The following is a 24,602-nucleotide window of genomic DNA, read 5'->3' as shown; positions in this document are numbered from 1 at the left end:
CTAATGCTATCCTGGGAAGGCAGAAGATGATGGACAAGATGCTTGGGTTCCTGCCACACATATGAGAGGCCAGGAATGAGTTCCTGGTTAGTGGCTTAGGCCTAACCTAGGCCTGACTACTGAGAGTATTTGGAGGATGAAATTGTAGATGGACTAATCTCTCTCTCTCTCTCTCTCTCTCTCTCTCTCTTTCCTTCACTCTCTCTGCCACTCTGCCTTTTAAATATATATAATATAGCCCTGACAACTGACAATTGAAAACCACCAGAAAATATAGAAAGTAAATTAGGACTAACTCATCACTTGACTACCAATGTAAACTTGATGTGATTGAATTTAACAAAAATCATTATAAAGCTTGCCTTGGCAGACACTCTCCCCTGGAAAAAACTATCCACACAGGAAAGTGATCACTTTTTCACAGTGTGGTGAGTGAATCCTAAGACTAAACCAAAATCCAAAGACTTCACCTTGGCCTTTATGAATCAGAGATACACATATCCTCATGTTCCAGGTAGGCTGAAAATGGAAACTTCAAATATCATTTAGAGTTTGAGCTCAATGGATTTGAGAATGTGGCCCAAGGATTATAGATACAACCAAAAGATGGGACTTTATCAAGAGAAATAGGGAGGTGAGAGAGCCGTAAAAGTAGATAACCCTTCCCAACCACAGTATGGTAGGTTTGTATGGCCCAAGGATTACAGATACAATCAAAAGATGGGACTTTATCAAGAGGAATAGGGAACATAGTTGCTGCTTAGTGATCAAGGAAATACCAACTAAGGAGGTGAATACACAGATATAACTAAAGAGAGAGAGCTAGGTGGTAAATATAGACTGTGAATATGGCAGATATGACAGAATAGAGCCTGGTTGAAAGAAGCAGAACACAGACAGTTAAATCTTGTATAAATGAGTCAGGAACCACTAACTGAATTTAGGAAGGATGCCCCAGATCTGCTGCATAGCAATAATGGGGAGCTGCCACATCAGCTACGCTTTACCTAGCAAGAGAATTAAGTCTTCAGTGACAGGAAAATAGGCTAATACACTCAATTTCCCCCAGCTCATTTTAAACTTATTCGCAAACATATTTGCATTGTCTTTTTATAGAAACAATACAACAAAGTTATCTGAGAGAAAAGGGAAAAAAAAGCAATTTCTTGGGAAAGAAAATACCAGCCAATAATCACAATAGATAAAAGATCCAAGATATCATAATCAAAGAAACAATAATGAATAACAGAATAGAATGTACAGGGAGATTTTTATATTCTAGACTACAAAATATCCCATAGTATAAGCAATGTATGTTATAAATTATTCATCTGGATTAAATCATGGACTCTTCATGAGAGACACATGATACAAATACTGTGTTTATCCCCAATGTGTGGATGGGGATGTTGAGGCACAGAGAAATCAGCTCTACCAAATTCTTCTAACTTGTAAGTGGTGACATTTTATTGTCTCCTGAAAAAGCAGCAGCAACTGACTAGATTAATCTTATTATTTCTTCATTACCATCTGAGGTGGTGAAATAGAAAAAGATAACGGGATAGGCCGGCAACATGACTCACTTGGTTAATCCTCTGCCTACGGTGCCAGCATCCCATATAGGCGCTGGGTTCTAGTGCCAGTTGCTCCTCTTCCAGTCCAGCTCTCTGCTGTGGCCCGGGAAGGCAGTGGAGGATGGCCCAGGTGCTTGGGCCCCTGCACCCGCATGGGAGACCAGGAGGAAGCACCTGGCTCCTGGCTTCGGATCGGCATAGCTCCGGCCGTGGCAGCTATTTGGGGGGATGAACCAGTGGAAGGAAGACCTTTCTCTCTATCTCTTTCTCTCTCACTGTCTGTAACTCTATCTGTCAAATAAATAAATTAAACAAAAAGATAACAGGTAAAATATTGTGTTAAAGAATAAGATATTTGACAAAATCTCACCTAGGACAAATGCCCAATCTGTAACTGGATTAATTATCCATTGAATCTCAAAATTCTCATTTTGAAATACATCAGACTTGTCAAGAGATATTAAATTTGAAGTGGTATAAGTGATTGAGGTTGTGCTTAATCCAAATTTTTGCCTTTATTTCTGTCTTCTTAAAGAAGGGATCCTTTGGTTGGGATTGTGGTGTAACAGGATAAGCCACTGCCTGTAATGCCTGCATCCCATACACTGGTTCTAGTCCATGCTGCTTTGCACACGATACAGCTCCCTGTTAATACAGCAGAAGATGGCCCAAGTCCTTGGGCCCCTGCATCCATGTGAGAGAAACAGATGAAGCTCCTGCTTCTGGCTTTGGCCTGGCCCAGTCCAGGCCATTTAAGTCATTTAGGGAGTGAACTAGAGGCTGGAAGATAGCTCTCTGTGTGTATCTCTAACTCACTCACTCTCTCTGTTACTCTGCCTTTCAAATAAATAAAATAAACCTTGAAAAAGGAAGACAGGCTCCTTTGATCTGAAGTCCTAGGTATATTTTGTGTTCTCCATGTATTTAAAAATACAAGCATGTCAGTATTTTCATTTATCTTATGAAATAGAGAGTAAAACTTAAAACTCTTTCTATTCATAAGATTATAATTGAAAAACAAAGAAAAATATCACCTTAGAACATTGTATTACGAATAAGATATTTAACAAAGTATTCTGAAATTATTTTAAAGTATTTGAAGCACTTATTAGATATTTAAATTAAATTTACCTTCTTGGGAAATAGTTTTAATGTAAAACTATACTACAGAAGTAATGACATAATGAAGTCTATGATGTGGTAAATAAATTGGACAAGTTTTTGATAAATTTATGAGTATATGTGTCTCAGAGAGAAACAGCTCACCTTGATGTATGTTTTTAAATTCTTAAACTCAAGGAAAACTATCCATTTTATATGTAATTGGTGGGGTCCTGGATTGTTCTGGAGTTTTATGCTCTGGATTTGATTCTGTACATGCGTGAAGAAATATATGCAATTGTCATTTCTATTATAAATCAGAAGTAATAAAAATGGCCCTGTTTTACTGGAAATGCGTGTCACAAGTGCTGTTTCTTTATAGCCCTTCTATTTCTGGCTAGCCAAAAGCACCCCTTATTTCATGCCATACAGCTGTCAGCCCAGAAAGAACCAGGAAGAAGAATGACAGAATAAGTGTGGATTGCATCTGGCATTTGTGTCCTTTTGCTGGAAAAGGTGCAGTTGGGTTAAATCATTTCTTTCTGTGATGAAGAGCTCAGAATGAGGTCCTTTTACCACAGCAGCACCTCAGACATCTTCCTTTGCGAAGAGCCATTTCTTCCAGGAGACTTTACTCTTAGGAGACTACAGAAAGCATCCAAAGAACCAGTTACTGATTAAATGTGGAAACACAGGCAACACTGTGACCCCATTGAGAAAAATTCCAGAAAGTACAGAAAAATAAAGTTTACAAAACTATTCTAAAATAATTAAATTTGAAATATTAAAAAAACTTTTCATTTTTTTAACCCAAAAATTTCATTGAAAAATAACTTTAAAAGCTTCAGGAAACACTAGTTTTTTTAGTTTGGTAACATACTAATTATTGTTGTAATCACTGTTTCACAAACATTTTAAAACCAATAATTATTTATTTTTATTTTTTATTATTTATTATTATGTCCTCCAAGGATTCTTATATTATTTTCCAAGATAAAATCTAATCAGTTAAATTTTTATCATACGAAGTTTAAAAACATAAAAAACATGATATTGCAATAAGTCAGCCACGTTATCATCCTCAACCTGGGCTTTTAAAAGCTGTGCATATGAATTGAAATACATGACATTTGTGACATTTATATAAATTTAAAAAGTTAAAAAAATTGGAAGTTAAAAAAATTAATGTTTCTGTACACAATTTGAAAATCTGCCATTGTCAGTCTATTTGGTAAAACAAAATACCAGACACCTGAAAAAGCATTAAGAAAAGACATTGAATTCCTCACAATTGTGGTACCTGGGGAATGTAAGGTCAAGGCCTCATCATTTGAAGCTTGGTGATGCTGCATCTTCACGTGGCAGAGGAGTGGAGGAGCAAATTGGCTGAAAACTGCTGAAAACTCCTTTCACAGAATGCTTAGTCCTTTCACGAACGAATCATCATTACGGTTTAGTAACCTCTTACAGGCCTCAACTCTTCACACCATCTCATTGGTAATACCTAATTTTTAGAGGAGGTGTATTCAAACCACAACACCCATTTAGCTCTGTTTCTGCTCAAATTGTTCCTTTTTTTTAAGATTTATTTTATTTATTTGAAAGACAGAGTTACAGAAAGAGGTAGAGACAGAGAGAGAGGTCTTCCATCCGCTGGTTCACTCCCCAGATGGCTGCAACAGTCAGAGCTGCACCGATCTGAAGCCAGGAGCCACGAGCCTCTTCCAGGTCTCCCATGCCGGTGCATGGGCCCAAGTGCTTGGGCCATCCTCCACTGCTTTCCCAGGCCACAGCAGAGAGCTGGATCGAAAGTGGAGCAGCAGGAACTAGAACCGGCACCCATGTGGGATGCCGGTGCTTCAGGCCAGGACTTTAACTCACTGTGCTGCAGCGCCAGCCCTTCAAGCTGTTTCTAAGACCAATAAGCTAATTGACAGAAATCTAACTTTCTAGATTCCCAATACAACATTTCTTACAAAAAAAAAAAAAAAAAAAAAAAAGACTGCCTGGGTTTTGATAACATTAACAACACATTAATTAACACCCGATCATCACTGTAGAGGCTCAATCTTTGAAGATTTGATCTTGAATTCAAACAATCTTCCAAGTTACAAACCCTAAATTTTGCCAGTAGTAGAAACATAAAATGTTTATTTCAAAATTTGAAACCTCAGTTCTACAATGATCCTGTTACCTGGATCCTAGAATTTTCTCTATTTTATCCCATTCCTTCCTTCCCCTCACTCTCTCCCCCTTTCTACCTTTCTTTCTCTCTGACTTTTCTTCTCCCTCTTCTTCTCTCACTCTTATTATTGCCCAAAGCTGCAATAATTGTTAAGTGATACACGTTTAAAGAGATGTAAATTGTGACATCAATAAACATAAATTGTACTGAGTGTAAGAGTTCTTGCATGCAATTAAAGTTCAGTTATTATTAGCTTAAAACAGTCAATTATACTTTAATAAAAAACTCAGTTACCACAAGAAAAATCTGTTAGTAGTCACAAAATGATGAAAACATCAGATTCAATGCACACCACTCTAGGGACCAGCACTGTGGTCAGCGGGTTAAAGCTGTGGCCTGCAGGGCCTGCATCTCACATGAGTTCAAGTCCCAGCAGATCCACTTTTGATCCAGCTCCCTCTATAGCACCTGGGAAAGTCGTAGAAGATGACCCAAGTGCTTGGGCCCCTGCACCCACATGGGAGACCTGGAAGAAGTTCCTTGTCCTGACTGTGGCCTGGTTCAGGAACAGCCACTGTGGCCTTTTGGGAAGTCAATCAGCAGATGGAAGAGCTCTCTGTAATTCTGACTCTTAAATAAATACATAAATATTTTTTTTAAAAAAAAAAGCACACCACTATGAAAAGTCATGAAATTGCACAGCCAAAAAGTTAGCAGGAGGAAGTTAAAAATGAAGATTAAAAGAAAATGAAATGAAACAGCATAAATGATCAATATAAATAATTGTTGTTGCCTTGAAAACCTCTAAGTTGGTAAACTTTCAGCTAAATGAAGAAAAAAAGAGTGACGACTCAGATAAAAACAGAAAAGAAAGGGGAAACTGACCTCTGAAAACACGGAGGTGCAAAGGATCATAAAGTACGATTGTGATCAATTATATACCAACAAAGTAGATAATCAGAAGAAAGGGATAAATGCCTAGGGGCATCCAAACTACCAAGATTAAATCATGAAGAAATAAAAAATCTGAACAGATCAAAAGGAGTAAAAGGATGACATCAGTAATAATAATAATCATAATAAAAACATCTCTTGTCAATGAAAAGCCCATGAGTTAACTGCTTCTATCAAAAATCTGAACGACTAACACTAATTCTTCTTAAACTCTTTCAAAAATGTTGAAGAAAGGCAAAAATGTCCAGTTATTTTATGAGGCCAGCATTATACCAATACTAAAGCCAGACAAGGACATTACATTACCAAAAATAAGGCCAGTATTCTTCATGAACATAGTTGCAGAAACTATCAACAAAATTATGCTAAACCATCTCAGGTACCTTACACTGTTTAATAAATACACTCCGGCTGATTTAGCCAAACTAAAATCCTGACTGACAAGGGTGCCCACCATGTCTATGTATATAGAACCTTCACAAAAGAAGCAACAAATATTTGAAGAAGGATAGTGAACAGTGCTTTGCAGTTGATATCAATGATCCTAGCAAAGCCTTTTGGAAATGTTGCTGTTTATTTAATGTTGGCTGTACTGAGATGTATGTAATGAGTCATGGAAGTCAATGAGTGGAATGATCACTGTATAATAATAAATTGAAGTATAAGATATTTAAATTTGAAAAAATCATGCTAGAAAATTCATTAGTATAGGTGTTAACTTACACTGTTAGAGGGAAGGAAGGCTTTTATTTATAATAACTATAAGGAATATTTATAATAAGTTTATTATAACCCACTTTCCTACTCCTTCCACTCCTGCCTCAAGGCAATCGCATCCCCAATGAATTCACTTAAGAGTCATTCCCACAATCGAGACTCTTTGATCTTCAGCTAGGATTGTATTCTCCCCGTTTCACTTTCTCTACTCCACCTGTACAAACATTTACCACACCACCAAAAACTCGACAGCACTCCTTTGTCTGCTTCCTACTATTAGAATGTTAGACCTCTGGGGACAGGGGAATTTCTTACCTGATCTCACATGTTCACTACAACTTAGTGCTATGGTATTTTTAAAAATAATTACTTTTCAGTTAAAATTTAAACACCTAAGAATAATTGTGTGTTAATTACAGAGTTCAACCCATGGTACTAGAACAAAAAAAAATTTTATTTCTATAAACTGAACAAATTTCATGCATTTAATATATACAGATTTAGGAGCATAGTGATACATTTAATTAGAATAGAATAAATATGTAAAATATATTATAATTTACATGTTATATACATTATATTATCAATTATATGGCAAAGGATTGGGTAATCAGAAAAAATGGATAAATATCTTGAAGCGTACAACCTACAAAATTGAATTATGAAGAAATAAAAAATCTGAAAAGATTAATAAGTAGGGGGATTGGATCAGAAATTAAAAAAAAAAAAATCTCTCATCAAAGAAAAGCCCAGGACCCAATTGTTCTACAGCTGTATGCATTACAGTTCTGCAAATATCTGATCAACAGAAGTCTTAAATTTTGTGAATAATATTCCCTAAAAAGTAAGGTAAGTGATTGATTATGTATGTGGGGCTTTCAAAATTTATTTCTAATTCTCTACAATCATCAAGATGGACTGTAAGATCTCCAAGGTACTCAGCAGAACAGGGCTGCTTCTGGGAACCCATGCTCAAGGGAGTGCCTTTACAGCCTTCTTTAACTTTGTACCAAGTTGCTGAGCATCCAGACTACATCCTCCAAGAAACACTTCCCTTGACTATCCCAGAAGTGGTTCTGCTCTGTTCTAAACAAATACAAAAACAATGAGCTTGCCTCTTTCGCACCACTTTCATTGACATATAACCCTCCCCTTTCTGCAATCCTTTGTTTTGTACCTGACAATAGTTTCACCTGTAAACTATAGGTTGGTCAGAAAAAAAGGAATTGTTGGCTTTCTCCTTTGAAAACCTAGCAGTGACATGGTCATTGTAGAAGGCGACAGTGAATATACACTACATTGAATAGAACACTATCTGCCAGCACTTCTACATAAATTGTCTATAGTTCCAGGAGAAGACATTGTGGGCAAATAGACACAAGAATGACACTATAAATCAATAAGTATTTGAAGTGATGTATTTGAAGCCACGTATTTGAATCCCTAGTCTATGCCATCTACAATCTACACTGAATGATACATTCACATTACATCTCACACTGTTCATGGTAACTTATCCATAGCTTTGCAGAAATAGCTACAAACTTGTAAGGACCCTATTTTAATTCACAAAGTTAATTTGGGTGCTTATATTTAGGTGCACTTATTGGAAAGACAGGGCCGTTATATCCTTTCATTGAAGTCACGCTTCAAAGATCCTTGTTGCAGGGGTGGACATTGTCATGTAGAGGTTAAAGATGGACGCTACTGGGCCAGCATCACATTCAGGCACCTAATCAAGCTCTGGAAGCTCCATTTCTATTCCAGGTCTCTGCTACTGGCCTGGTAAAAGCAGTAGAAGATGGCTCAAGTGCTTGGGCCCCTGCACCGTGTGTGAGACCCGGATGAAGTCCCTGGCACCTGGCTTCAGCATGGCCCAGGCCTCAATGTTGCAGTCATTTTGGGAGTAAACCAGCAGATAGAAAACTTCTCTGTCTCTGTCTCTATCTCTCTGTCTCTGTCTCTGTCTCTCACTCTGTAAATCTGACTTTCAAATAAGTAATAATAAACAATACTTTTTAAAAATCTATGCTGTTATCAAACGTCAGATACAATCACAAACCTTAGAAAGAACTAATCCAATCAAAATACCAAGGACATTCTTCTCAGATACAGAAAAAAATATTGCTGAAATTCATAAGGAAACACAAGAGACCTCGCATAGCTAAAGCAATTTATACAACAAAAACAAAGCCAGAGGCATCACAATACCAGATTTCAAGACATACTATAGGGCAATTATAATCAAAACAGTCTGGTACTGGTACAAAAACAGATGGGTAGATCAATGGAACAGAATAGAAACATCAGAAACCAATCCAAGCATTTACAACCAACTCATGTTTGACAAATGAGCTAAAATGAATCCCTGGAGTGAGGGCATTCTCTTCAACAAATGGTGCTGGGAAAATTGGATCTCCCCATACAAAAATATGAAGTAAGACCCCTACCTTACAGCCTATACAAAAATCCACTCAAAATGGATATAAGACCTAAATCTATGACCCAGTATCATCAATTTAGTAGAGAACATTGGGGAAACCCTGCACAAGACATTGGCATAAAGAATTCTTGGAAAAGACCCCAGAGGCACAGGTAATCAAAGCCAAAATTGACAAATGAGATTATATCAAATTGAGATGTTTATGAACTTCTAAAGAAACACTCAGCAAAGTGAAGAGGAAACCAACAGAATGGGAGAAATTATTTGCAAATTAAGCAACTGATAAATGTTTAATAACCAGAATTTATAAAGAGCTCAAGAAACTCAACAATAACAAAACAACCCAGTTAAGAAATGGGCAAAGTACTTGAACTGGCATTTTTCAAAAGAGGAAAGAAGACTGAAGACTGGATAAAGAAATTATGGGATATGTGCACCATGATATACTACACAGAGGTTAAAAGAAATAAAATCCTGTCATTTGCAACACAATAGATGCAACTGGAAAACATCACATTTAGTGAAATAAGCCTGTCTCAAAAGGACAAATACCATATGTTCTCCCTGATCTGTGGTAACTAAGAGTAATTAAAAGGGAAACTAGAGGAATGAAACTGACACTTTGAGATGCCGTGATTTTGAACAGCCTTTGTCTTGAGTGTTGAGGAGCATTTCTTTTCATTCATACTGTTTGTTGACCTCCTTACTTAGTACAGGATGAATCTTATGTGCATAAAGTTAAATGAAAATAGATCTTAGTAGTACAAGATAAAAATGGGAACAGGAGAAGGAGGAGGAAGTTTGGGAGTGCAGTTAGGAGGGTGGGTAGGATGGGAAGAATCACTATGTTCCTAAATTTGTATTTATGAAATGCATGAAGTTTGTATACCTTAAATAAAAGGTTCCTGGGTTTAAAAAACTGTTGTTTAATTTTTTATTTATCTAAGGTGAGCAAATTTCACGTATTTCATATATATATATATATACACATATATATACACAGATTTGAGCATAGTGGTTCTTCCTACCCTATCTTCCCTCCAGTCCATGCGCCCACCCTCCTGCTTCCTTCCTTTCCTATGTCTTTTTTATCTTTACAATGATATACTTTCAGTTCATTTTATAATCACATGCTTAACCTTCCACCAAATAAAGAAATCAATAAGTAGTAAGTACAAAAAGAAAAAAAGCACTGTTCCTCAAAAATATAGAAAAAGGTGGTAAAAAAAGCAATCAAATCTCAGAATGTCAATTCTGCTCATATACATCACATTTTTTTAGCTCTGTATATTAATTAACACAAATCAGGGAAAACGTTATATCTGACTTTTGGGGAATGGCTTATTTCATTAAACATAATGGTTTCCAGTTGAATCTGTTTTTTTTTTTTTTTTTTTTTTTTTTTTTTACAAAACACAAGGTTTTTAAGACAAATCAGTCACAACAACGTTTTATGTGTTTGTAGTACAAAATTTCTAAAAACTACACTTCAACTTCAATTAGAAACAAAAAAAATATGTAAGTTACAAAGCAAGGAGTACAAATCAAATATTCAAAAAATGAAAGCAAAATTCCCTGAGCATTGATTTATTTATAGCATGAATACTTTAATATCCACCTCAGATTTAATTACAAGCCATGGCCAATTAACTAATTTAGCAATAATGTGTAAATAATGGATAATTTGTATGTACTGGATGAAACTTTAAGACTTGCTGTAAAACTAAAAGAATTATAAATAATAAGAAAAGGGGGAAGCATTTAGGCATAGTTGGTTAAGCTGCAGCTTGAGGTGCCAGAGTACCACACCAGAGTTCCCTTTCACAGCCTGGCTAATCTACTTCTGATTCAGCTGCCTGCAAAGGATCCTTGGAGGCAGTAGATGATGGCCTGCATACTTGGTTTCCTGCCAATCATGTGGGAGACACAAATGATGTAGTAGACATTGGGAATTCAACCATTGAAAGGAAGATCTGTCTCTGTCAATCTCTCTCTCATCCCTTCTCTCCCTTGTAATTCTCTTTTTCAAATAAACAAATAATTCTTCAAAAATAAAAGAATAGGAGCTACAGCAAGATGGCGGAATAGGAAGGGAGCATACTGATAGTCCGGGAACAGACAGTTTAATTAAAGTGGAGATACTACAGGTTCAAGGAAGAGTAGGGGAAGAAACAGCAGAGGAAACTCTTCCAGAACTAGTGATTCATAGTGAACCTGTGTGGAGGGCTTGGGAGCCCACGGTTCAGAACACTAGCAGCAGAATCAATGCACCAGCGCTGGAACGCAAGGTGAGCCGAACCTCAATAGCCCAAGACACCGGTGGGCAAGTGGAAAGAGGAGACTAGAGGGAACGAAGCTTGAAACCCCATGGGGAAAATTTCACCAGGCTAATCAGAAGAGAGAGGAAAAAAAAAAAAAAAAAAAAAAAAAAACGGGACCGGTACAGACACGAGTTTCTCTCCACTCACCTCTCAAATGTGAGCTAGACCAAGAGCAAGCGCCATTTTGGACATATGTCATAAGCAGGGCGACCTCAGGGCTGTACCCACCCTCAGCCAAGCAGAAAAACCTGACTCTGGGGGTAGGGGGGAAATAACAGATCAGGACCTAGTGAATGTGTGGTGTTAATGAACTGAGACTGTGAAAAAAAGATGGTGGGTGAGAGAACCCACGGAATTCACGTGAGTACTCTCCAGAGACACTACAATTCGGTAACCTTGGCAACCCAGTGGGAGACTGCAGGAGAATTTGAGCCCACACTGAGGGCAGGACACATTCTCTGTGTGGTCCTTGGGAAAGAGCTTCTGATCTCTGGCTCCTGTGGGTATGTCATTCGCCTGCTAACTACCTCCAATTCCACTCAGCTGTGCGGAATTACTTCCCTTTTGAATCAAAAAAGAAAGAAAGAAAGAGAGAGAGATTTACCACTCCTAACCTGGGAGTGTCACCTTTGGCACACCCTTAACCCTGAGGAACCAAACAGAGCTCTCAGGCCACACCCATCTCAAGCCTCTAAGACTCCATCAAAAGCAGACAGTCCACTTAATACAGTCATAGTATAACAAGAAAAAAACACCACAGCAAGGGAAGAAGAATCCAAAGATATCTCCACAATGCCAAGCAACAAATGGAGATACCAAGGAAACAAGGACAAGGAAGACATTATGACACCCCCAAATGAACAAGACACCCCAAGCCAAGATTATGAAAATGATGAGATGGAATAAATGCAAGATAAAGATTTCAAAAAAAATTATGATAAGAACAACCAGAAGTATTCAAAAACAAATGCTTAAGCTACAGAAATCCTTACTGGACAGGATAGAATATCTCCTTTGAGAAAATGAAATCTTAAGGAGGAATCAAAATGAAATGCAGAAACTAGTAGAACAGGAAAGTGTGATAGTGAAGAGAAATCAAAATGAAATGAAGAACTCAATAGATCAAATGACAAACACATTAGAGAGCCTTAAAAATGGATTCAGTGAAACAGAAGAGAGAATATCAGACTTAGAAGACAGAGAACAGGAAAGGATACAGTCAAACCAAAGAAAAGAAGAGGAGATTAGAAATCTAAAAAATATTGTTGGGAATCTACAGGATACTATTAAAAAAAAAAAAAATTCGGGTTCTAGGAGTTCCTGAAGGCATGGAGGGAGAGAAAGGATTAGAAGGTCTTTATAGTGAGATACTTGCAGAGAACTTCCCGGGTTTGGAGAAGGACAGAGACATCCTAGTACAGGAAGCTCATAGAACCCCTAGTAAACATGACCAGAAGAGATCCTCACCATGAAATGTTGTAATTAAACTCACCACAGTGAAACATAAAGAAAAGATTCTAAAATGTGCAAGAGAGAAATGTCAGATTACACTTAGAGGATCCCCAATCAGACTCACAACAGATTTCTTATGAGAAACCCTACAGGCTAGAAGGGAATGGCGAGACATAGCCCAGGTAAAAAGAGAGAAAAACTGTCAGCCCAGAATATTATATCCTGGAAAGCTCTCATTTGTGAATGAAGATGAAATAAAGACCTTTCATAGCAAACAGAAATTGAAAGAATTTGTCAACACACATCCAGCCCTGCAAAAGATGCTTAAAGATGTGTTACACACAGAAACACAAAATATGGTCATCACTATGAAAGAAGGTAAAGGAAGGAAACCTCACAGCAAAAGATCACAGGAAGTTCAAAGCATATATTAGAAAATATCTTTGGCAAATGGCAGGGCAAAGTTACTACTTATCAATAGTCACATTGAATGTTAATGGCCTGAACTGTCCAGTTAAAAGACACCGATTGGCTGATTGGATTAATGAACACAACCCATCTATTTGCTGCTTACAAAACACATCTTTCAAACAGATGCATACAGACTGAAAGTGAAAGGCTGGAAAAAGATATACCATGCCAACAGAAATGAAAAAAGAGTGGGTGTAGCCATCTTAATATCAGACAAAATAAACTGTAACAGAAAAACTGTTAAGAGAGACAAAGAGGGGCACTATATAATAATTAAGGGACCAATTCAACAGGAAGATATAATGATTATCAATGTATATGCACCTAATTACAGGGCACCAGTTTATTTAAAAGATTTGTTAAGGGACTTAAAGGGAGACATAGACTCCAATGCAATAGTACTAGGGGACTTCAATACTCCACTCTCAGAAATAGACAGATCAACAGGACATAAGATCAACAAGGAGACAGTAGATTTAAACAACACTATAGCCCAAACGGATCTAAGAGATATCTACAGAACTTTTCATCCTACACAGAAGGAATTTACATTCTTCTCAGCAGTGCATGGAACCTTCTCTAGGACTGACCACATACAAGGCCATAAAGCAAGTCTCAGCAAATTCAAAAGAATTAGATTCATATGATGCAGCTTCTCAGACCACAAGGGAATGAAGTTGGAAATTAGCATCTCAGGAATCCCTAGAGCATATGCAAACACATGGAGATTGAACAACATGCTCCTGAATGAACAATGGGTCATAAGAGAAATCAAAAATTTTCTGGAAGTAAATGAGGATAACAGCACAACATACCAAAACTTATGGAATACAGCAAAAGCAGTTAAGAGGAAAGTTTATATCAATAGGTGCCCACATCCAGAAATTGGAAAGGCACCAAATAAATGAGCTTTCAATTCCTCTCAAGGTTCTAGAAAATATGCAGCAAACCAGACCCAAATCTAGTAGGAAAAGACAAATAATTAAAATCAGAGAAGAAATCAGCAGGATTGAATCAAAAAAAAAATTACAAAAAATCAGCCAAACGAGGAGCTGGTTTTTTGAAAAAATAAACAAAATTGACACCCCATTGGCCCACTAACTAGAAAAGAAGAGAAAAGGCCAAAATCAATAAAATCAAAGATGAAAAAGGAAACATAACAACAGACACCATAGAAATAAAAAGAATCATCAGAAATTACTACAAGGACTTGTATGCCAGCAAACAGGGAAACCTATCAGAAATGGATAGATTCCTGGACACATGCAACCTACCTAAGTTGAATCAGAAAGACATAGAAAACCTAAACAGACCCATAACTGAGACAGAAATTGAGACAGTAATAAAGACCCTCTCCCCCCAAAAAACCCAGGACCAGATGGATTCACTGCTGAATTCTACCAGACATTTAAAGAAGAACTAACTCCAATTCTTCTCAAACTATTCAGAACAATAGAAAAAGAGGGAATCCTCCCAAATTCTTTCTATGAAGCCAGCATCACCTTAATTCCTAAGCCGGAAAAAGATGCAGCATTGAAAGAGAATTACAGACCAATATCCCTGATGAAGATAGATGCAAAAATCCTCAATAAAATTCTTGCCAATAGAATGCAACAACACATCAGAAAGATCACCCATCCAGACCAAGTGGGATTTATCCCTGTCATGCAGGGATTGTCCAATGTTTGCAAAGCAATCAATGTGATATACCACTTTAACAGACTGCAGAAGAAAAACCATATGATTATCTCAATAGAAACAGAGAAAGTATTTGATAAAATACAACACCCTTTCATGATGAAAACTCTAAGAAAACTGGATATGGAAGGGACATTCCTCAATACAATCAAAGCAATTTATAAAAAAGCCAAGGCCAATATCCTATTGAATGGGGAAAAGTTGGAAGCATTTCCACTGAGATCTGGTACCAGACAGGGATGCCCACTCTCACCACTGCTATTCAATATAGTTCTGGAAGTTCTAGCCAGAGCTATTAGGTAAGAAAAAGAAATTAAAGGGATACAAATTAGGAAGGAAGAACTCAAACTATCCCTCTTTGCAGATGATATGATTTTTTATCTAGGGGATCCAAAGAATTCTACAATGAGACTATTGGAACTCATAGTAGAGTTTGGCAAAGTAGCAGGGTATAAAATCAATGCACAAAAATCAACAGCCTTTGTATGCACAGGCAATGCCATGTCTGAGAATGAACATCTAAGATCAATCCCATTCACAATAGCTACAAAAACAATCAAATACCTTGGAATAAACTTAACCAAGGAAGTTAAAGATCTCTACGATGAAAATCACAAAACCTTAAAGAAAGAAATAGAAGAGGATACCAAAAAATGGAAAAATCTTCCATGCTCATGGATTGGAAGAATCAATATTATCAAAATGTCCATTCTCCCAAAAGCAATTTATAGATTCAATGCAATACCAATCAAAATACTGAAGACATTCTTCTCAGATCTGGAAAAAATGATGCTGAAATTCATATGGAGAGACAGGAGACCTCGAAAAGCTAAAGCAATCTTGTACAACAAAAACGAAGCTGGAGGCATCACAATACCAGATTTCAGGACATACTACAGGGCAGTTGTAATCAAAACAGCATGGTACTGGTACAGAAACAGATGGATAGACTAATGTAACACAATAGAAACACCAGAAATCATTCCAAATGTCTACAGCCAACTCATATTTGATCAAGGATCCAAAACCAATCCCTGGAGTAAGGACAGTCTATTCAATAAATGGTGCTGGGAAAACTGGATTTCCACGTGCAGAAGCATGAAGCAAGACCCGTACCTTTTGCCTTACACAAAAATTCACTCAACATGGATTAAAGACTAAAATCTACGACCCGACACCATCAAATTATTAGAGAGCATTGGAGAAACTCTGCAAGATATGGGTACTTGCAAAGACTTCTTGGAAAATCCCCAGAAGCACAGGCAGTCAAAGCCAAAATTAACATTTGGGATTACATCAAATTGAGAAGTTTCTGTACTTCAAAAGAAACAGTCAGGAAAGTGAAGAGGCAGCCCACAGAATGGGAAAAAATATTTGCAAACTATGCAACAGATAAAGGGTTGATAACCAGAATCTACAAAGAAATCAAGAAACTCCACAACATCAAAACAAACAACCCACTTAAGAGATGGGCCAAGGACCTCAATAGACATTTTTCAAAAGAGGAAATCCAAATGGCCAACAGACACATGAAAAAATGCTCAAGATCACTAGCAATCAGGGAAATGCAAATCAAAACCACAATGAGGTTTCACCTCACCCCAGTTAGAATGGCTCACATGCAGAAATCTACCCACAATAGATGCCAGAGAGGATGTGGGGAAAAAGGGACACTAACCCACTGTTGGTGGGAATGTAAACTGGTAAAGCCACTATGGAAGTCAGTCTGGAGTTTCCTCAGAAACCTGAATATAACCCTACCATACAACCCAACCATACCACTCCTTGGAATTTACCCAAAGGAAATTAAATTGGCAAACAAAAAAGCTGTCTGCACATTAATGTTTATTGCAGTTCAATTTACAATAGCTAAGACCTGGAACCAACCCAAATGCCCATCACCAGTACAATGGGTAAAGAAATCATGGGACATGTACTCTATAGAATACTATACAGCAGTCAAAAACAATGAAATCTGGTCATTTGCAAGAAAATGGAGGTATCTGGAAAACATTATGCTGAGTGAATTAAGCCAGTCCCAAAGGGACAAATATCATATGTTCTCCCTGATTGGTGACAACTGACTGAACACCAAAAAGGAAACCTGTTGAAGTGAAATGGACACTATGAGAAGCAGTGACTTGATCAGCATAGCCCTGACTGTTAATGAACATCTTAATACATTATCCCTCTTAGTAGATTTTTTTTGTCTGTTCTACTTAATATGACTGATTTAATTCTGTAATTAATACACAGTTATTCTGAAGTGTTGAAATTTCACTGAAATGTGATCCCTGTTAAACATAAGAGTGGGAATAAGAGAGGGAAGAGATGTGCAATTTGGAACATTCTCAAGCTGACTTGCCCCAAATGGTAGAGTTAGAAACATACCAGGGGATTCCGATTCCAATTCAATCCCATCAAGGTGGCATGTACCAATGCCATCTCACTAGTCCAAGTGATCAATTTCAGTTCACAATTGATCATAATGAAAGGACTAAGAGTCAAAGGGAGCACATAAACAAGTCTAGTACCTGCTAATACTAACCGATAGAATAAATAAAGGGGAGAGCGATCCAACATGGGAAGCGAGATACTCAGCAGACTCATAGAATGGCAGATGTCAGAAACAGCACTCTGGCCTCAGCCTCAGAATCAGCCCTAAAGGCATTCTGATCTGGCTGAAAAGCCCATGAGAGTATTTGAAGCATGGAAATCCAAGACACTCTGGCAGAAAAAAAAAAAAAAAAAAAAAAAAAAAAAACCTAAATGAAAGATCTCTGTGAGTGAGATCCCAGTGGAAAGAACAGGTCTTCAAAGAAGGAGGTACCTTTCTCTGAAGGGAGGAGAGAACCTCCACTTTGACTATGACCTTGTCTAAACAAGATAAGAGTCGGAGAACTCAAGGGGCTTCCATAGCCTTGGAAACTCATGACTGGAGCATAGGGAGATTACTGACGCCATAAACAGGAGTGTCAATTTGTAAAGTCAACAACAGGAGTCACTGTGCACTTACTCCTCATGTAGGATCTCTGTCCTTAATGTGCTGTACATTGAGACTTAATGCTATAACGAGTACTCAAACAGTATATTTCACTTTGGGTTTTTATGGGGGTGCAAACTGTTGAAATCTTTACTTAATGTATACTAAACTGATCTTCTGTAAAAAAAAAGAAGAAATTAGCAATTCCCAGCTTGACTCTCACTGGGATTAAACATGACAATAAGTCTGATCTAAGTTCATCATCATTTAAAAAATCATCTATTATTTTTCACTTTATGTTTCTGTGTGGGAGCAAACTGTTGAAATCTTTACTTAATGTATGCTAAACTGATCTTCTGTATATAAAGAGAAATGAAAATGAATCTTGATGTGAATGGAAGGGGAGAGGGAGTGGGAAAGGGGATGGTTGCGGGTGAGAGGGACGTTATGTGGGGGAAGCCATTGTAATCCATAAGCCGTACTTTGGAAATTTATATTCATTAAACAAAAGTTAAAAAAAAGAAAAGAAAGACTGCAGATCAGGTCTTTTGATGGGTTTTGTCCCCACTTTTTAACTGTTTTTCAACTTTTTCTCTTCCCCAAAATTGTGCTTAAAATCCCCTTCCCATAGGCCCCTTTGGGATTTTTTTCCTCTCTTGGACTTTGACTCTAATCTTGCTTTTAAATCTCACAAAAAGAAAAAAAAAAGATTGAATAGAAAAAAGAATGTAAAATACTACATTAATTTTTTTCGCATTTGTTGCAAAACGTTGCTGTGAGGTCAGTCACCCACTGTCTCTCAGCTTTATTCCTTTGCATAGGCTGTTCTTGTTCCCAGAATGTACTTCCAATCCTTGTTTTCCTGGTAATTCTTTTTTTTTGAAAAAAGTATTCTTTTTAGTCACTTCTAGAGTATTTCCTCCAATACTTCCCACTCTAAAGGAGCAAACCATTCATACTGTCCATTGTTAGCAACATCTCACTTGGTTTTACAGGTTGAGTGTCCCTTCTCTGACACAGTTGAGACCAAGAATGTTTCAGATTTGTTCAGTTTCCCCCAGAGTTTTGAATATTTCCATATACATAGTGAAATATGGGGGTAGGATCCCAGTCTAAATACAAAATTTATTTTTGTTTCATACATACCTTATATAGATAAAAGATAACTTTATAAAATACTTAAATAATTTTATACATGACACAAAGTTTCAGGGTGTGAAATTTTCTGTTTTTGACCTCGGGTTGCTGTTCAAAAGGTTTTAGGTTTTGGAATATTTTGGCTTTCAATTTTTTTAATTATGGGTGCTTACCTTTGAATCTAATAATTGTGACTTTCATGAGTGGCTGTCTTACATCTTAGATTAAAGCTTCCTTTGAGGGTATAATTACATCTTGTGTACCCTTAAATACTTGATGAGATAACACTTTGTCTATAGTAAATTCTACAAATATTTGTTGATTGATTAAGTTGGAGAATAAGCTATAGTCTTATGAAGAATGACCATTAAATGGATTCTCAGTAACTGCTTAAAAAATAGAATACTATACAGCAGTCAAAAACAATGAAATCCGGTCATTTGCAAGAAAATGGAGGTATCTGGAAAACATTATGCTGAGTGAATTAAGCCAGTCCCAAAGGGACAAATATCATATGTTCTCCCTGATTGGCGACAACTAACTAAGCACCAAAGGGGAAACCTGTTGAAGTGAAATGGACACTATGAGAAGCAGTGACTTGATCAGCTCTTGTCCTGACTGTTGATGTACAACTTAATATTTTATCCCTTTTAGTATTTTTTTTTTTGTTCTAGTACTATTGGTTGAACTCTGTAAATAACACACAATTATTCTTAGGTGTTTAAATTTTAACTGAAAAATGATCCGTGTTAAATATAAGAGTGGGAATAAGAGAGGAAGGAGATGTACAATTTTGGACATGCCCAATAGGACTTGCCCCAAATGGTGGAGTTAGAAATGTGCCAGGGGATTCCAATCCAATCCCATCAAGGTGGCATGTACCAATGCCATCTCACTAGTCCAAGTGATCAATTTCAGTTCACAATTGATCACACTGATAGGTCTAAGAGTCAAAATAATCACACTAAGAAGACTAGTGTCTGCTAATATTAAATGATAGAATAAGAAAGGGAGAGAATGATTCAACATGGGAAGCGGGGTACACAGCAGACTCAAAGAATGGCAGTTGTTCTAAATAGCACTCTGACCTCAGAATCAGCCCTTCAGGCATTCGGATATGGCTGAAGAGCCCATGAGAGCATTTTAGGCATGGAAATCCAAGACACTCTGGGAAAAAAAAAAAAAAAAGAAGACCTAAATGAAAGATTTCTGCGAGTGAGATCCCAGTGGAAAGAACGGGGCCATCAAAGAAGGAGGTACCTTTCTCTGAAGGGAGGAGAGAACTTCCACTTTGACTATGAGCCTGTTGGAATAAGATCAAAGTCAGCGAACTCAAAAGGCTTCCATAGCCTTGGCAACTCATGACTAGAGCCTAGGGAGATTACTGACACCATAAACAAGAGTGTCAAATTGTTAATCAACAACAGGAGTCACTGTGTACTTACTCCTCATGTGGGATCTGTCCTTAATGTGTTGTCCAATGTGAAGTAATGCTATAACTAGTACTGAAACAATATTTTTTTTCACTTTGTGTTTCTGTGTGGGTGCAAACTGATGAAATCTTTACTTAATATATACTATATTGATCGTCTGTATATGAAGATAATTGAAAATAAATCTTGATGTGAATGGAATGGGAGAGGGAGTGGGAGATGGGAGGGGTGCGAGTGGGAGGGAAATTACGGGAGGGGGAAGACATTGTAATCCATATAGTGTACTTTGGGAATTTATATTTACTAAATAAAAGTTTAAAAAAATTAAATAATAATGAACAATATGATTATTTATCTGAACATTTCTGACAATGAATTATGGTATTAAGAGGAGATTATGATAAATCCTGTTATCCTTTTCTTAACTTTACAAAAGCACTGAACATATACATCATCTATGGAATTTTCTTTTTTTTGTTAATTTGACAGGTAGAGTTATAGGCAGTGAGAGAGAGAGACAGAGAGAAAGGTCTTCCTTCTGTTGGTACACTCCCCAAATGACCACTATGGCCAGTGCTGCACCCATCTGAAGCCAGGAGCCAGGTGCTTCCTCCTGGTCTCCCATGTGGTCGCAGGGGCCCAAGCACTTGGGCCATCCTCCACTGCCTTCCCAGGCCACAGCAGAGAGCTGGACTAGAAGAGGATCAACTAGGACTGGAACCCGACACCCATATGGGATGCCGGCGGCCTCAGGCAGAGTATTAACCTAATGCATCAAGGCACTGGCTCTGAAATTTTCTTATACATTCTGGAAAATGCTAGAAAATACTACTGAGTCCATTAATTGGAATTATATTTTTGTTGTAATCATAAACATAATAATGGGAAATAGTATTTGACATCCAAGATGCAAATTTGTGCTGTGAGAAGTTTCTCTTTACAAAATTCATGAAATTAATACAACATTTTCATGTATATATTATTCTAATGCTAATTTAGTTTGCAATTCAGGACCTGAGGGACAAAGAAGAGACAAACCTGCCCAGATTCTCAGAGTAAGTGGCTGGGACAAACTCAATCTGATTCTAAAGTCTTCCCTTGAAAGTGATATACTTTACATGAAGCAATGTAACAGCTCTGCTTAGCATAAAAATAAAGCAAAAATAATATGCTGCTCAGCATTAAAAGGCATTTTAAGATGGGCAATAACTGTAACAAGTGATCATCATTCTAATGAAAAACTAATTTGTCAATTTGGAATATTCATTATTTTCTAGGTGGAACTTGGGGGCATGGAGCTTGGGCCCCTGAGAAAGATTTCTGCTTAGCTCAGTAGAAATCACTGATCTATCAGTGCCTCTAGTGCTAATTTCTGTGTCTCTTTACGTGCAGCAGGAATTAGCAGTGTAGCAATTGGAGTAGGCAGTGTGTAGATCGCTAGTAAGGCCTAAATTTGAACACTGGCTTCACACTTGGTGAGTCTGAGATTTAGGTGGAAGTATTTTCGCTTGCTCTGATTCAGTCTTATTCTGCTACACTGGAGTTATGATTCCTAGTTTACAGTTTGAAAATGATCAGAATTTCATATGTAATTCTGCCTGGAACAGGGTCTAACTATGTATGGGTTAGAGTTGTGTTGAATGTGATCTATTTTTCTTGTCACATTGTAGAAATATTTGGGAAAGATGAATGTTAAATATCCTTTCTTTGTTCTTTAAATAGTGCACTTGTGAGAATGTAATGGCATGCTACCATTTGCTATAATGATGAAGGACAGTTGTGGTTGACTTTTCACCATTGTTGTGGTTTCCAATCAGGCTTTTGTTACATAGTTCATACAATAACTTACATTGAGTTAAAAGAGGCTTCTTATTTGTTGGTTTAGTTTTTATCCTCTTAAAATGAATACTTAATCTCATTCAAAAAATCAATTAGTTGTTACTGAAAAAAGAAAGTGCTTATTAAATGTTCATTTGGACCTAGCTTTGAAGCAGAATTTACTTAATTTGCTAGTTAACTCTCTTTTATTCATTTATGCTACCCCTCAGGATACTTTATAAGCAAGAATTCAGCATCTTGTGGAATATTTGACTTTAATAACTAATATGTCTTGCACTTTCTCAATATAACTTTAGCTAAGAGCAGTTTCCTAACCATTGCCTCTGATAAATTATGTCTGAATAAGCTAATCCCATGAGTTTGTAGGGTGAAAAAGCATCCCAATGGCATCATGAAACCTTAAAGGAATTCTTGGTGAAGAGGACTGTGATTTGTGCAGAAAATACTTGTTTTTTGCGTTGAGTAAAGTTATGAGGCCTCAAGAGTATTGTGCTACATATTGGGTTCAATTTCTTTCACAAAGTATAGAAGTTTAATCAATATCTTTGCCAAAATGGTAAGTAGAAAATCAAATACCACATAATGAATCAGAATATTCTACACTGGGGATTACCAAGTTTCAAGGCTGTTGTTCAAGTAAGTTCAATTAAAAATTGAGAGAGAGAGAGAAAAGGAGAAAGATGTATGGAAATGAAAACAAAGTATTTGTTCTTGCTTCTGAAAATGTGTTTTTGGCTTTTAGCCTTTTCAGAGTAAATGAGATTGATAACCAGGTCTCAGGGCCGGCGCTGTGGCACAGTGGATTAACACCCTAGCCTGAAGCGCCCACATCCCATATGGGCACCGGTTCAAGACCTGGCTGCTCCATTTCTGATCCAGCTCTCTGCTATGGCCTGGGAAAGCAGTAGAAGACGGCCCAAATCCTTGGGCCCCTGCACATGCATGGGAGACCTGAAGGAAGCTCCTGGCTCCTGGCTTCGGATTGACATAGTTCCAGTTGTCGGAGCCAACTGGGGAGTGAACCGTCAGATGGAAGACCTCTCTCTCTCTCTCTCTCTCTCTCTCTCTCTCTCTCCTCTCTGTGTAACACTGACTTTCAAATAAATAAATAAAATCTTTAAAAAAAATAACCAGGTCTATTGGTATCTATAACTTGGAACCTAATTAGGCTCTGAGATATAAGAGTAAAATAATTCACACTAACAGATGTCAGAAAATATTTAATTCAATTTAGAGTTAAACATTAGAACATGGGCTTTGGAGTGGAGACTATTAGATGTATGTTTCCATTTTTCATTTACTAACTTTATAAGCTTAGCAAGTTATTCAGCCCGCGTAAAAGTCAATTTCTCACTATAGGAAATAAACATTCTAATATCATAATTTTGAAAATATAATTTAAAAAGTTATGCAAAGTAATCAGAGGACAATAATATTCATGCCTTTAATAAATAAACATTCAATACATTTTAGCTATTCAATCTTGAAAGGAAAGAAGGCAACAGTTTCCTTAGACATTATAGCATCTGAAAGAATTCGGCCAGAATGGGCAAAATGTTAGGAAAAGTTTCTAAGAGAAAGAAAACAATGTCATCAAGGGCTAAGATGAAGGTTTAGGCTGAATTTATGCAACAGAAGAATAGTTCAATTAGACTAGACAGTAAAGTATATGAAGAGATACAGTAGAGAATTCTATCAGTTACCAAAAAAGTAATAAAATCTTTCATTATGATTAAGCATTTGCTAATTTCTTATTCTTACTCTGTTTTGTTGTATTTTGTGGCCATATTTTTAGGAGCATATACCTTCTTTGTTAGTTTAACTCTGTATCATTTTATTATCATTCAGTAGATGGATTTTTTTCAACTGCTTTAATCTCCATGCTAACCGTAAAATATGTCTCATTAAATCTGTAAAGGATTTAAATGACAAGACGTTCTCTAAAAGTATGCCATTAAACTAAAAATATTAGGAAGGTATCTGAAAAAGTCCCAAATGCTTGAAGAGTAAGCTGCACACTCTTTTTTTTTTTTTTAAGATTTATTTATTTATTTGAAACTTAGAGTTACACAGAGAGAGGAGAGGCAGAGAGAGAGAGATAGGGCTTCTATCTGATGGTTCACTCCCCAGATGGCCACAATGGCTGGAGCTGCACTGATCTGAAGCCAGGAGCTAGGAGCTTCTTCAGGGTCTCCCTAGTGGGTTCAGGGACCCAAGGACTTGCACCATCTTCTACTGCTTTCCCAGGCCAAAGAAGAGAGCTGGGTTTGAAGAGGAGGAGTGAGGGGCCAGGG

The sequence above is a fragment of the Oryctolagus cuniculus genome, chromosome 2 (genome assembly GCF_964237555.1).
Source record: "Oryctolagus cuniculus chromosome 2, mOryCun1.1, whole genome shotgun sequence".
NCBI lineage: Eukaryota > Metazoa > Chordata > Mammalia > Lagomorpha > Leporidae > Oryctolagus > Oryctolagus cuniculus.
Note: the sequence above shows the minus strand (reverse complement) of the source record.